Below are 13,159 nucleotides of genomic sequence, written 5' to 3' on the forward strand. Positions count from 1 at the left end.
CTATAATTTGTAAGTCTTAATGTGTTGTTCCTGTGAGCAAAACCCAGTAATTACTAACGGACAGCCAGTGAGCTCCTCTTTCCTTCTCTGTCATGAAGCACTTGTTCCTCTGTGGAATTGTGCCCCGAGGCCATCTCCATCTGACCTTGGTGGTAGGTTTAATTTACAGGGATTAGACACCAAGGTGTTGTTGATTGTGCGTGTCATGACAAGTAGAAGATTGAAACACAGCTTAAGAGATTTGGGGTGTCATCAGTGAGGTCATTCCACAGCACACTGGCACACGTCCCATTTGCATTCTTTCCTCTTCCCTGAAAGAAATTCCAGCTCTCTCAGCTTCTCCTCATCTTGAGGATACTCCAGTCCCATCAGTGTCGTGGTCTCCCTGCACTGCTCTTGGTCAACCATGTCCATGGCCTTGTTCCACTGAGGAGCCCCAACAGTGGTGTGGAACAGGAGGGTCAACTCCTGCAGCCTGTTTGTATTTATTTTCCTAATCTTGTCTGGCTAACCGCTGGAGATTTTCACAGCCAAGGGTACATGGACACGTCATGATCCATTTATGAAATTTCAGCCCAGAACACCGACCGTATTCCAGGCTGCAGAGAAGCAGGTTTGGCCGTAAGGATTGGCTGAGGGTTAACTGAACATGTGACACAACACCCAAATTCCTGTAGGCTTTGTTTGCCTCCTCTAGATTAAAGACAAAACCAGCACCAATCAATTGGCCTCTATTTCTTCCAATTAAAATCTGCCGCCAAGGTCAAATGGACATGGACTCAAGGGAAGGACACAGAATTGGAGAACATCGGGAAGGAAAACACTCCCCACCTCATGAATCACCAGGCTGAGCCAGCCAAGAGCTGCTGCCCAAAGAATGTCCCAAGGTCAGGGACAAAGGCTGTCCCGCCCCTCCAGGAGCAGCATAAAAGCCGGCCCAGAGCCTCTCTCCCTCACACACTTCTCCTGAATCCTTCTCCTCCTGCTGGAAACCAGGTGAGCCTCAAACCCCTGACCCTCCTGCTCCAGAACCCCTGTCCCCTCTCTTCCAGCACACTCAGCCCCAGCCTCAAAAGCCTTCACACCTCCTCAAAGCCCCACAACAGCCGCCACACTCCTGCACACCTCAAACCCCCAAACCCCTGCCCTGCCTCACCTCCCTCTCTTCCAGGACCCTCCACACCACACCCATGGCCTGCAACAACCTCTGCTCCCCCTGCGGACCCACGCCGCTGGCCAACAGCTGCAACGAGCCCTGTGCCCTGCAATGCCAGGATTCCCGTGTTGTTATCCAGCCTTCCCCTGTGCTGGTGACCCTGCCAGGACCCATCATGACCTCCTTCCCCCAGAACACCGCCGTCGGATCCACCTCCTCGGCTGCTGTTGGCAGTGAACTCAATGCCCAGGGACAGCCCATCTCCGGTGGCTTTGGCTACGGCCTTGGCTATGGCCGTGGGTTTGGCTGTGGCCTGGGAGGCCTGGGCTGCTACGGCAGAAGGGGCGGCTACATCTGCTGAGGGCCCTCAGCATCACTCTTGACACCACCAGCCTTGGACACTACAACAACTCCTGCAAGACAATCTCCTCAGCTGATGGTCGCTACACTTGCACCTTGCAGTAGATTCCTTCCACTTGTTTTCTCCTCTCTTCATTCCTTTGCCTCAATAAAGTTTTCCTGCATCAAAGCCTGAGATGCCTCCTGTTCTTTTTGAATTCCAATGGTCTCACATCATCACCAAGTACATTCCACAGCTCAGCAGGACATTGGGGTATATGGAATACACCAACAATACCTTCCCTCACAAATATGTCAAAACAACTAATAACAGAGTCTGGCATAGGAAGCTGAGGAGGGAACACCTTCCAGAATCTGTCACACCCATCTCTGGTACACCAGAGCCTTGGACCCATTAATGTTCTCCTGGGTACAGCTCTGGTAATGTCTTTCCATGCACACTTGACAAACTCTCTCACCAGCAGGTCTCTTGAACTCTTCAAGCAAATTTAGGAACCGCATCAACCACTTGGGCAGAAAATTTGGAGTGCAAGTGCTTCAACTCCCCTGCTCAGAGTCACCAAGAGCAGGATTTCCAGCACCATGGACAGTTCAGTGTTCGATCTCTCAGGACAGATGCTGCAACACTTCTTCCACTCTGTTGCCATTTTACCAATGAGAGATTCTTTTCTTCTTTTCCCAGGGGACTCCATTGGTTTTCACTTGTGCCCTTGCTCACTCGCCCTGCACATGAGCACTGCTGAGAACAGTCAGGCTCCTTCACTTCCCTCCCTGCCATCAGGAATTTGCACACACTGATGACAGCCCCTCATCCATCCTTGTCCGCTGTGAGTCCCACCTGTCTCAGCCTATCCTCTAGGAATGATTCTCTAACTACTTGGGAGTCTTGTTGTTCTGAGCTGCTCTGGAATCACAAAATCCTTTTCATTTTCACACTGGGGAGTCCACAACACCTCAGCTGGCACCTCATCAGTGCTGAGCAAATCGCAAAAGGCACTTCATCCTGCTTGGTCATAACATTTTTTCCTATCCTAACCTGGATTCTTTGGGTCCTGTTTCCCACACAGGGACACCTCCTGCTCAATTTCTTCTCAACCACAGCCACAAAACAAAGGCTTTTTCAGAGAAGAAAACAATTGTTCCTAGCGGAACCCAGGCATTCCTTCCTACCCAGGATGACTCTGCCCAACAAACAGCACTTGGCAGAATTCCCTTCTGCCCTTTACAGAACCCCTTCAGATGTCCAGCACCTTTCACGTTCTCTGTGTTGGTCCAAAGGATCCCTGCCTACAGCACTGGGGACTTGCTGCCATCTGGACTTTGGGGCACTGACCACAAGCCTCCCGGTCCAGCCCTTCAGAGCTTTCTCAGGTGTCCACCTGGCACTGGGCATGGGCACTGAAACAATCCGGACTTGCCTGGGTTGTTTTTGAGGATCGTGCAATGCTCATCTCATCAACAATCCTGGGCGGCCTCCAAATCCTCTTTCTGACAATCACAACTGGCCTCGTGTTTTGGCACACATGTAAAAAATCCAAATTGCCCCAGATATCAAAACTTCAAAGGAAGAGGAGACCACAGAGAGTGGTCAAAGGAAAAGGTCAGGTCTTGAGTCAAGCTTGGGCAGGTGGGATTAATATGGGGAGGGATGAAATGTGAGGGAAGCAGCAACAGCTCCAGCATATCTGCAAATCCCAGAGCAGCCTGACAGGACTGGGAGAGAATGGGGCCCCTCTTCAAAACACATCCAAAGCACAGCACATAAATGTCAGGCGGTGACCTCACTGATGGCACTGCACCACTTCAGTGCTTTGGTTGTTTATTCTGCCCTGCCTGACATGAACCTTCCATGCAAATGGAATTCCTCCCAAATACCCACCCATACTTAAAAGCAGCTGCCAAGGCGAGAAGGAAAAGGAGTCAAGAGCAGGACATGGAATCATAGAATTCCATAAAGAAATACCCAAATCATGACAGAAGGAAAAAGGAGCTTGCTGAGAAGCAGTTAGCAAATATTGGGTTTTGGTTGCTGGAATAAAACATAAAGACTTACAAGTTATACCTCATGTCTTGAATGTGGAATAAGTGAAGTCATGTCACAGAAAAACCTGGGGGAAAACGGATCAGGCTAAGTGTATTTTTTGTTTTTTTTTAATTTCTGAATGAGGTCAAGAAACACACTTTAATTGGCTGAGGACATTGTCATGTAAAGGTGAGAGATCCAAATGGACAATAAAAATGGAACGAATGCAGCCTGAAAAGCCTCACATTTTCCAGATGCTGTCACTTCATCCCATTGAAGATACAAGGGCCAAGAGCTCCCTTTCATCCATCAGAAACTGCTCCTGGACAATAGGACCTTGACAAGTTATTGCAGAGTGACATCCTTGAGACATCAGCAGCTCCCTCAGCATTCCTGGGTGCAACACAAGGACTGATGAACAGCCAGTGGCACAGAAGAAGGCCCCAGTCATCAGAAAGAAACTCACAAACCACAGCACCCAGTTGCCACAAAATTACATCATTGATGGCATTGCAAATCTCCAGAGCTCTGGTTGTTTATTCAGTCCTGCCTGACACACACTAAAAAAACAAATCCTCCCAAATACCAACTCTTCCTTTAAAGATGTCACCAAGGTCAGATGGACACAGCCTGAAAAGAAAGACATGGAATTGCATCAAGAAAAACACTCCCCACCTCAGGACTCACCAGGCAAGACCTGCAGCGTGCAGAATGCCCCAAGGCCATGGGACAAGGATGTCCCGCCCCTCCAGGACCAGAATAAAAGCTGGCCCAGAGCCTCTCTCCCTCACACACTCTCACGTCTTCTCCTCTTACTCCTGCCAACAACCAGGTGAGCCTCAAAACCCTGACCCTTCTATTTCTGCACCCCTGACCCCTCTTCCAGCACGCTCAGCCCCAGCCTAAGCAGCCCTCACCCCTTCCCACATCCCCACAGCAGCTTCCACACTTCATCACCCCTTGCATCCCCATGACCCTGCCTTGTCTCACCCCTCTCTCTTCCAGGACCCTCCACACCACACCCATGGCCTGCAACAGCCTCTGCTCCCCCTGCGGACCCACCCCGCTGGCCAACAGCTGCAACGAGCCCTGTGCCCTGCAATGCCAGGATTCCCGCGTCATCATCGACCCTGCCCCTGTGCTGGTGACCCTGCCAGGACCCATCATGACCTCCTTCCCCCAGAACACCGCCGTCGGATCCACCTCCTCGGCTGCCGTGGGCACTGAGCTCAGTGTGCAGGGACAGCCCGTCTCGGGTGGATTTGGTGCCTTTGGCTACGGCCTTGGCTATGGCCGTGGCTTTGGCTACGGCCTGGGAGGCCTGGGCTGCTACGGCAGAAGGGGCGGCTACATCTGCTGAGTGCTCTTGGCACCACCAGCTCGAGTTTCTGGCAACAGCTCCTGCAACCATCACCTTGGCTGATGGTTTTCCTACTTGCACTTCACACTGGATGACTTCAACTTCTTTCTCCGCCCTTTTAATTCTTTTGCTTCAATAAAGTTGCATCAGAGCCTGACTTGTCTCCTCATCTTTGTAAATTCCAGTGGTCTCATATCCTCACCTCACACATTGCCAGAGAGATCATTGGAGTAAACAGAAAAGGGGCACAACACATTTCTTTGCAAATATGCCACCACCATTAAAGGGATTGGGAGGACCTTCCAGAACATGGCAGAAGTCCATCACCTGCTACACAAAAGGCTTTTGACACATTAATGGTCTCCTGAGCACAGGTCTGGTAGAGAGTCTCCATGCCAGCACACACTTGACAAACTCTCTCGCCAGCAGAACTTGCGAACACTCTCAGCAGAGACACAAAACCTTCCACTTGGGCAGGAACTCTGGGGTGCAAGTGCTTCAATGTCCTCTGCTTAAGAACAACTAACAAGTGCAGGATGTCCAGAATCATGGATTGCCAGGACAGAGACTCCACCACCTCTTCCCCTCTCTGTCCACCCTTACACTGAAAAATCCTTCCCTTCTCTGCCCATGGAATTCCATCTGTTTTCACTTGAGTCCTTGCCCTCTTTTCCTGCAGGGTTGCACTACTGTGAATAAATGGACTCCCTCAACTTCATTCCCTGCCATCCTGGATTTTCATACATTGATGACACCCCTCTGTCCATCCTGATCTAGTGGGATTCCCAGCTCTCTCAGCCTCTCCTCTGACAGATTCTCCAGCCCTTTCTGTGTCATGGTTGTCCTGAACTGGTTGTCCTTTAATTTTTCACGGATTAAATCTCCCTAATAGGAAACTAAACCTCTGCAAGAGAAAGTTTATTCAATTCCCTCTTCTCTACGGCTTGGTGAAAGGGAGACAAGACTGGTGTTAAACAATTTCTAGTAAGACAATTCCATAGAGCAATAAGGTCAATCCTCTACTTTCAAAAATTGAACATCGCTGGATCCTTCAACATCTCCTCACCTGTCTCGTTCTCCTTATCCTTCAGCAGTTTCCCTTTCCATGTGTCAGTCAGAGCTCAGCACTGTGACTCCACAGTGTGACCGTGCTGGGCCCAGCTGGGATGAGTGGTTACACCAGCACTGAGCTTTGGGGAGCTTGGGTGACCTTCATAAATCTCAGGAATTGCTTTCCCATCTCCATTAGAGAGGCCTGAACTACAGAGTGGGCAGGAGAGATGGAGCCAAAGCAGGCAGGGAGTGAATGCACTGGAAGGAGCAGCCCCTCAGCCCCACAACACCTGCACAGCCCAGACCAGCCTGACATGGCTGGGAGGGAATGGGGCCCCACTTCACAACACATACTGTAATAGGATGACGTATTACGGAATGAAGCTTGAGCTATCCCAAACTGGGCCTAAGGTTTGGGCCTGTTGGGCCTCAGTTTTGGGCCTGTGTAGAAGTAGATAAGCCTGTGGCGCAGTTAGAATTTAGGTTGAGGTGTGTGCATGCATTATTTAGGATAGTTAGAGTAGAATCATGGTAGCTACATTAAACTGAGATTGTTTGCATTCTTTTTCACACTGAATACCAAATAGAAAACACTTGCAACTGCAAACTATTTGAAACTGTATATAACTGGCCATTTCGGGAATAAAGAGGAGAACGTATGATTTCACCATATTGGTCATGTTCTGCGTTGCTCTGTCCAGCTTCCATATAGTCAGTAGGGACCCTGGTTTCAACATACAATGACAAGAGCACACCAGAATCACAGGGTGACATCAGTGATGACCCCACCCCTCTGCCAAGCTTCTCCCCAATCTGGCAGGCACCATCAACACCACTTTTTAACTTCTAATAATTAAATTTAAAAGCTGCCGCCAAGGTCAGATGGACACAGACTTGAGAGAAGGACATGGAATCACAGAATTCCAAAAACAAACACCTACGCCATGACAAGGAAAGAAAGATGATGTTGCTGACCAGAGCTAGTAATTATTGGGTTTTGCTCACAGGAACGTGATGTTAAGCCATAAAGGATACAAGTTACAAAACCATATGACCTTAATGTGGAATAAGACAACTGATGTCACAGACCTGCCCGGACACCCATTTCTTGTTTGTTTAATGAATTTCTTAATGAGGTCAAGAAATAAAATTTAAACGGCAGAGTACGTTATCCTGTACAGTTGAGAATTCCAAAAGGGCCGTAAAGTTGGAACGAGTTCAGCCTGAACAGCCCCTCCTTTTCCAGATATTATCCCTCCATTGCATTCAAGACAAGGCCAAGAGCTCTCTTTCATCCATTCAGGCACTCCCAGGCACTGGGACCTTTCCAAGCTCTTGTGCAGTTACCTCCCCAGGACATCAGCAGCTCCCTCAGCATTCCTGGGTGCAACACAAGGACTGATGGACATCCAGTGGCACAGAAGAGGGCTCCAGTCTTCAAAAGGCACCCACAAACTAAACCACACAAGTGCCACAAAATGACCTCACTGATGACATTGCAACTCTGCTGGGCTCTGGGTGTTTATTCAGCCCTTCCTGACACACATTTAATAATGAAACACTCCCAAACACCAACTCCCAACGGAAAGCTGCAGCCAATGCCAGATGGATGTGGACTCAAGAACAGGATATGGAATTGCAGAGCTGTGGGAAAGGAAAACATTCCCCGAACCATGACTCAGCAGGCTGGGCCAGCAAAGAATTTCAGCCTGCAAAATGCCCCAAGGCCATGGGACTAAGGCTGTCCCACCCCTCCAGGACCAGCATAAAAGCCGGCCCAGAGCCTCTCTCCCTCACACTCTTCTCCTCACACCTTCTCCTCCTGATCCTGCCGACAACCAGGTGAGTCTCAAATCCCTGACCCCTCAAATCCCACAGGCCCCTCTCTGACACCATGCTCAGCCCCAGCCTCAATAGACCTCACACCTCCCCACAGCCCCACAACAGCCTCCACCATCCCTCACTCTTCTGCTACCCTACCCCTTGCACCTCAACCCGTCACAGCCCTGCCTCACCCCCCTCTCTTCCAGGACCCTCCACACCACACCCATGGCCTGCAACAACCTCTGCTCCCCCTGCGGACCCACCCCGCTGGCCAACAGCTGCAACGAGCCCTGTGCCCTGCAATGCCAGGATTCCCGCGTCATCATCGACCCTGCCCCTGTGCTGGTGACCCTGCCAGGACCCATCATGACCTCCTTCCCCCAGAACACCGCCGTCGGATCCACCTCCTCGGCTGCTGTGGGCACTGAGCTCAGTGTGCAGGGACAGCCCGTCTCGGGTGGATTTGGTGCCTTTGGCTACGGCCTTGGCTATGGCCGTGGCTTTGGCTACGGCCTGGGAGGCCTGGGCTGCTACGGCAGAAGGGGCGGCTACATCTGCTGAGGGATCTCAGAACCACCCCTGACACCACCAGCTCAGGGCTCTGCCAACACCTCCTTCAAGCAGAGCCCCTTGGCTGATGGTTGCCCTACTTCTACCTCACACCAGATCCTTTCAAATACTTTCTCCTGTCTCCCTTTTATTTTTTTTTTTTCTTGCCTCAATAAAGTTTTCTTGCATCAAAGCCTAGCATGTGTCCTCATCTTTGTGTATTCCAATGGTTTCACCTTCTCACCCAACACCAGTGCCGGGAATAAACCCACTGTTGGTGTGAAGGCAAAAACATCTCAACAGCTTTCTTAGAAAATACATCACGATCTGTGACAATCAAGACTGGAATGGGAAGCAGGGATTGAGGGGAGACACAGGCCCATCATCTACTACACCAAAATCTTGGACACAACTCATCTCTCTTGCTCATGGCTCTCTCCAAGTCTTTCTGTGCCAGAATACGTTTGAGAAACTCTCTTCCCAGCAGGACTCCCTAACCCTCCCCCCAAAATATGAACAACATCATCCAATTAGACAGGAACACCAGAGTGCAATTGCTTCATTCTCTTCTGCTCAGTCATAGTCAGCAGGAGCCACATTTCCAGGACCTTGGACAGTCCAACCTGGGCTCTCCCAGGACAGAAACTCCCCACCTTTTACTCTGGAACAAACCTCACACTGGAAAAGGTTTCTTTGCCTTGCCCATGGAATGCCAGCTGTTTTCACTTGTGCCCTGGCCCTCTTCTCCTGCACTTGTGCACTTCTGAGAACAGCCAGGCTCTCTTGCTTTCATTCTCTACCATCAGGGATTTGCACACTGATGACACCCCCCTGGCCAGCCTTGTCTCCTGGGAGTCCCAGGTCTCACAGTCTCTCCTCTGGGAAAGATCCTCCAGCCCCTTAAGAATCTTTCTGGCCCTTAACTGGTTTTCTTTCACTAAATCTCCTTCACTGACCTGTGGGAAGCCCAGAGCTGCTCAGAACACCTCACATGGGACCTCATCATTGCTCAGGAGAAAGCAAGAGTCACCTCCCCCTGCCTGATCACAACACTTTTCCGAATCCTGACCTAAAGACTTGGGGTCCCTTTTCCCACAATGGTACAGGGGCACCTCCTGCTCTGTTTCTTCTCACCCACAACCACAAGGACGATTTCTTAGAAGAAAACGATTCTTACATTTGATACTTATACAATCCTTCCTATCTAGGATGACTCCTCCCAAGAATCAGCCCTTGCCAGATGCCCTTGATGAGCTCCAGCAGATGTCCAGCACCAGTCAGATTTTCAGGGTTGCCCCAAGGGATCCAACTCTTGGCCTACAGCACTGGGCACTTGCTGCCATCTGGACTTTGGGACACTGGCCACAGGCCTCTGGACCCAGCCCTTCAGACTTTTTTCAGGCCACCACGCTGAGCACAGACACAAATCAGACTTGCCTGGGTTGTTTTTGAGGATTACAGAATGTGTGGATTGTTTTTGAGGATCATGCAGTGCTAGCCCCGCCAACAACCCTCCAAATCCTCATTCAGACAATCAGAAGTGGCATCAACCCTTCACCCTCAGCCTCAATAAAGATCTATGTCAACCTGGATATCCAAATCTTCAAAGCAAGAGGGGCACCAAGATATCCACAGAGCACAGTGAACAGGAAAAGTCGGGTCTAGTGTTAGGCTAACCCACGTGGAATCAAGTTGGGGAGGGATGAAATGTGAGGAAAGGGGCAACAGCTCCAGCACATCTGCAAATCCCAGAGCAGCCTGACAGGGCTGGGAGGGAATAGGACCCCTCTTCCCAACACACCCACAAACCACAACACACGAGTGCCACACTCATGATTTCACTGATGACGCCACACCTCCTAAATCTTGGTTGTTTATTGGGCCCGGCCTAACACCAAGCTTCCATGCAAACCCTTTCAAATACCAACTTGTGCTTAAAAGCTGCTGACAAGGTTAGATGGACAAGGACTCCAGAGCAGGACATGGAATCATAGAATTTCATGAAGAAATGCTCATACCACAGCAAAGAAGGAAAGAGGAGCATGCTGACCATCGGGCAGTAATTACTGATGGTTTTTGCTAAGGGAAACACAGTATTAAGACATAAGGGATATAAGATACAATATCTTACAGCTTGAATGCAGAAGAACGGAATTGAAGTCACAGACCAGCTGTGGTTAAAAAAGGGATCGGACAGCATTTGTTGGTGGCTTTTTCTAATTTTCAGTGATTTGCAGTGTCATCAGTGAGGTCATTTTGTGGCACTCATGTGCACTGTTTTGTGGGTGCCTTGTGAAGACTGGGCCCCTCTTCTGTGCCACTGGATGTCCATCAGTCCTTGTGTTGCACCCAGCAATGCTGAGGGAGCTGCTGATGTCCTGGGGAGGTCAATGCATTATAGCTTGGAAAGGTCCCAGTGCCTGGGAGCTCTTCCTGATGGATGAAAGAGAGCTCATGGCCTTCTGTTAAGAAATACAGTTAAAATGAAAGAGTTCATTGTCTTGTAATTTTCAGAAATCCAAATGAACCATAAAAACTAAACAAATCCATGCTGACCAGGACCTGGTATTCCAGTTTTTCTATCTTGATCTCATTCAAGAAACAAAGGGATGTGCCCAGTCTGCACAAGGCACCCACAAACCACAGCACACATGTCACAAAATGACCTGAGTGATGACATCACACCCTGCTGGGCTCTGATTGTTTATTCAGCCCTCCCTGACACACATCAAACAATCAAAACCTCCCAAAGACCAGCTCATTCAAGCTGCTGCCAAGGTCAGATGGACACGTCCTCAGGAGCAGGACGTGTCACTGCAGAGGCGCTGGAAGGAAAACACTCCTCACCTCATGACTCACAAGGCTGGGCCTTGCAAGGCAAGAGCTTCTGCCTCCAAAATGCCCCAAGGCCATGGGGCAAGGTTGTCCCACCCCTCCAGGACCAGCATAAAAGCCAGCCCAGAACCTCTCTCCCTCACACACTTCTCTTGAATCCTTCTCCTCCTGCTCCTGCTGACAACCAGGTGAGTCTCAAGCCCCTGACCCTCCTGTTCCTGCAATCCTGATCCCTCTCTGCCAGCACGCTCAGCCCCAGCCTCAGCAGCCCTCACGCCTCCCCACAGCCCCACAACAGATGCCACACTCCCTCACTCTTCTGATACCCCACCCCTTGCACCCCTCACTCCCACAAACCTGCCTCACCCCCTCTCTTCCAGGACCCTCCACACCACACCCATGGCCTGCAACAACCTCTGCTCCCCCTGCGGACCCACCCCGCTGGCCAACAGCTGCAACGAGCCCTGTGCCCTGCAATGCCAGGATTCCCGCGTCATCATCGACCCTGCCCCTGTGCTGGTGACCCTGCCAGGACCCATCATGACCTCCTTCCCCCAGAACACCGCCGTCGGATCCACCTCCTCGGCTGCCGTGGGCACTGAGCTCAGTGTGCAGGGACAGCCCATCTCGGGTGGATTTGGTGGCTTTGGCTACGGCCTTGGCTATGGCCGTGGCTTTGGCTACGGCCTGGGGGGCCTGGGCTGCTACGGCAGAAGGGGTGGCTACATCTGCTGAGGGCCCTCAGCACCACTCCTGACAGCACCAGTTTTGTGCTGTGGGAACAGCTCCTGCAAGCAAGGCACTTCAGCTGGTGGTCACCCCCTATTGCATCTCACACCACCTCCCTTCTTACTTCTTTCTCCTGTCTCGTAATTTTTTTGCCCCAATAAAGTTGTCCTGTAATAAAGCCTCAGATGTCTACTCCTTTGTTCTACCATGGCTCTTGCAACTTCACCCAGCACAAAGTCAGGGGTCAACAGCCCATCAGTGTGTGTGGAAAAGGGCAACAAGATCTCTCCTTGGATGTTTTTCAACGTCCATTTCCAGAATGTCGGACAAGTCCTTCTTTTTCCCAAAACCTTGAACACTCCAATGCACTTGTGTCCATATCCCCAACACAACCTCCCAATGGCAGCACACTATTGTCCAACTCATCCCCACCAGGACTCTCTGAACATCCCAGCACTGGAATTCCAGTGTGCACAAGGAACCTGGAAAACTCCATTAGTTCAAGCTAACCTGGTCCCCAGACAAAGCCACCACCCTCCCCTCAGCTGCTCCTCACAGAAATCGTTCTGTAGATTCTTCACCAACTTCCTTGTTCTTCTTTGGACATCCTCAAGCACCTCAGGGTCTTTCTTGCTGTGAGGGGCCTAAAACTGAACTCAGATTCAGGGTCTGGCTTCACCAGTACCCAATGCAGTGGGACAGTCACTGCCGTGGTCCTGCTGGCCCCAACAGAGGTAATACTAGCCAGGATGCCACTGGTTTTTGTGGCCACCTGGGAACACATTGGATCATGTCCAGCTATTGTCAACCAGCACCCCCAGATCCTTTACCCACGGGCAGCTTCTTTGTCACTCCTCCCCAAGCCTGGAGATTTAAGTCTTGACTAATTCCAGCTAAAAATCATCCACAGCCTTTTCCTCATTTACTAAGGAAGTCACATTGACACCTGAGGTGATGAGGTTGGTTAGGCAGGACCTGACTTTGCTAAACTCGGGCTGCCTGGGCCTGAGCACCTGGTGGTCCTTGAGAGGCCATTAAATACTCTCAAGATGATCTGCTCCAGCAGCTTCTGCAGCACCAGGTTCAGACTGACAGGCCTGGAGATGCCAGGACCCTTCTTCTGGCCCTTCTTCTAGGGAAGAGTCCCATTTTCAAGCCTCCATCAACTGGGACCTCCCCAGTTAGCCAGGACTGCTGGCAAAAGACAGCAAATGGTTTGGGATCACTTTCACCAGCTCCCTCAGAGCCCTTAGGTGGATCCATTCAGTGC

General features: G+C 50.7%; 4 pseudogenes; all 4 read left to right on the forward strand.

Annotated features, from left to right (window-relative positions):
• Positions 1 to 877: 877 nt before the first annotated feature.
• LOC134561831 (feather beta keratin-like) lies at positions 878 to 1,517 on the forward strand (annotated as a pseudogene).
• Positions 1,518 to 4,250: 2,733 nt separating this feature from the next.
• LOC134561838 (feather beta keratin-like) lies at positions 4,251 to 4,899 on the forward strand (annotated as a pseudogene).
• A 2,769-nt stretch (positions 4,900 to 7,668) lies between these two features.
• On the forward strand, positions 7,669 to 8,823 carry LOC134561845 (feather beta keratin-like; annotated as a pseudogene).
• A 2,400-nt stretch (positions 8,824 to 11,223) lies between these two features.
• LOC134561617 (feather beta keratin-like) lies at positions 11,224 to 11,895 on the forward strand (annotated as a pseudogene).
• Positions 11,896 to 13,159: the final 1,264 nt, after the last annotated feature.

The sequence above is a fragment of the Prinia subflava genome, chromosome 1 (assembly GCF_021018805.1).
Source record: "Prinia subflava isolate CZ2003 ecotype Zambia chromosome 1, Cam_Psub_1.2, whole genome shotgun sequence".
NCBI classification, from domain to species: Eukaryota; Metazoa; Chordata; class Aves; order Passeriformes; family Cisticolidae; genus Prinia; species Prinia subflava.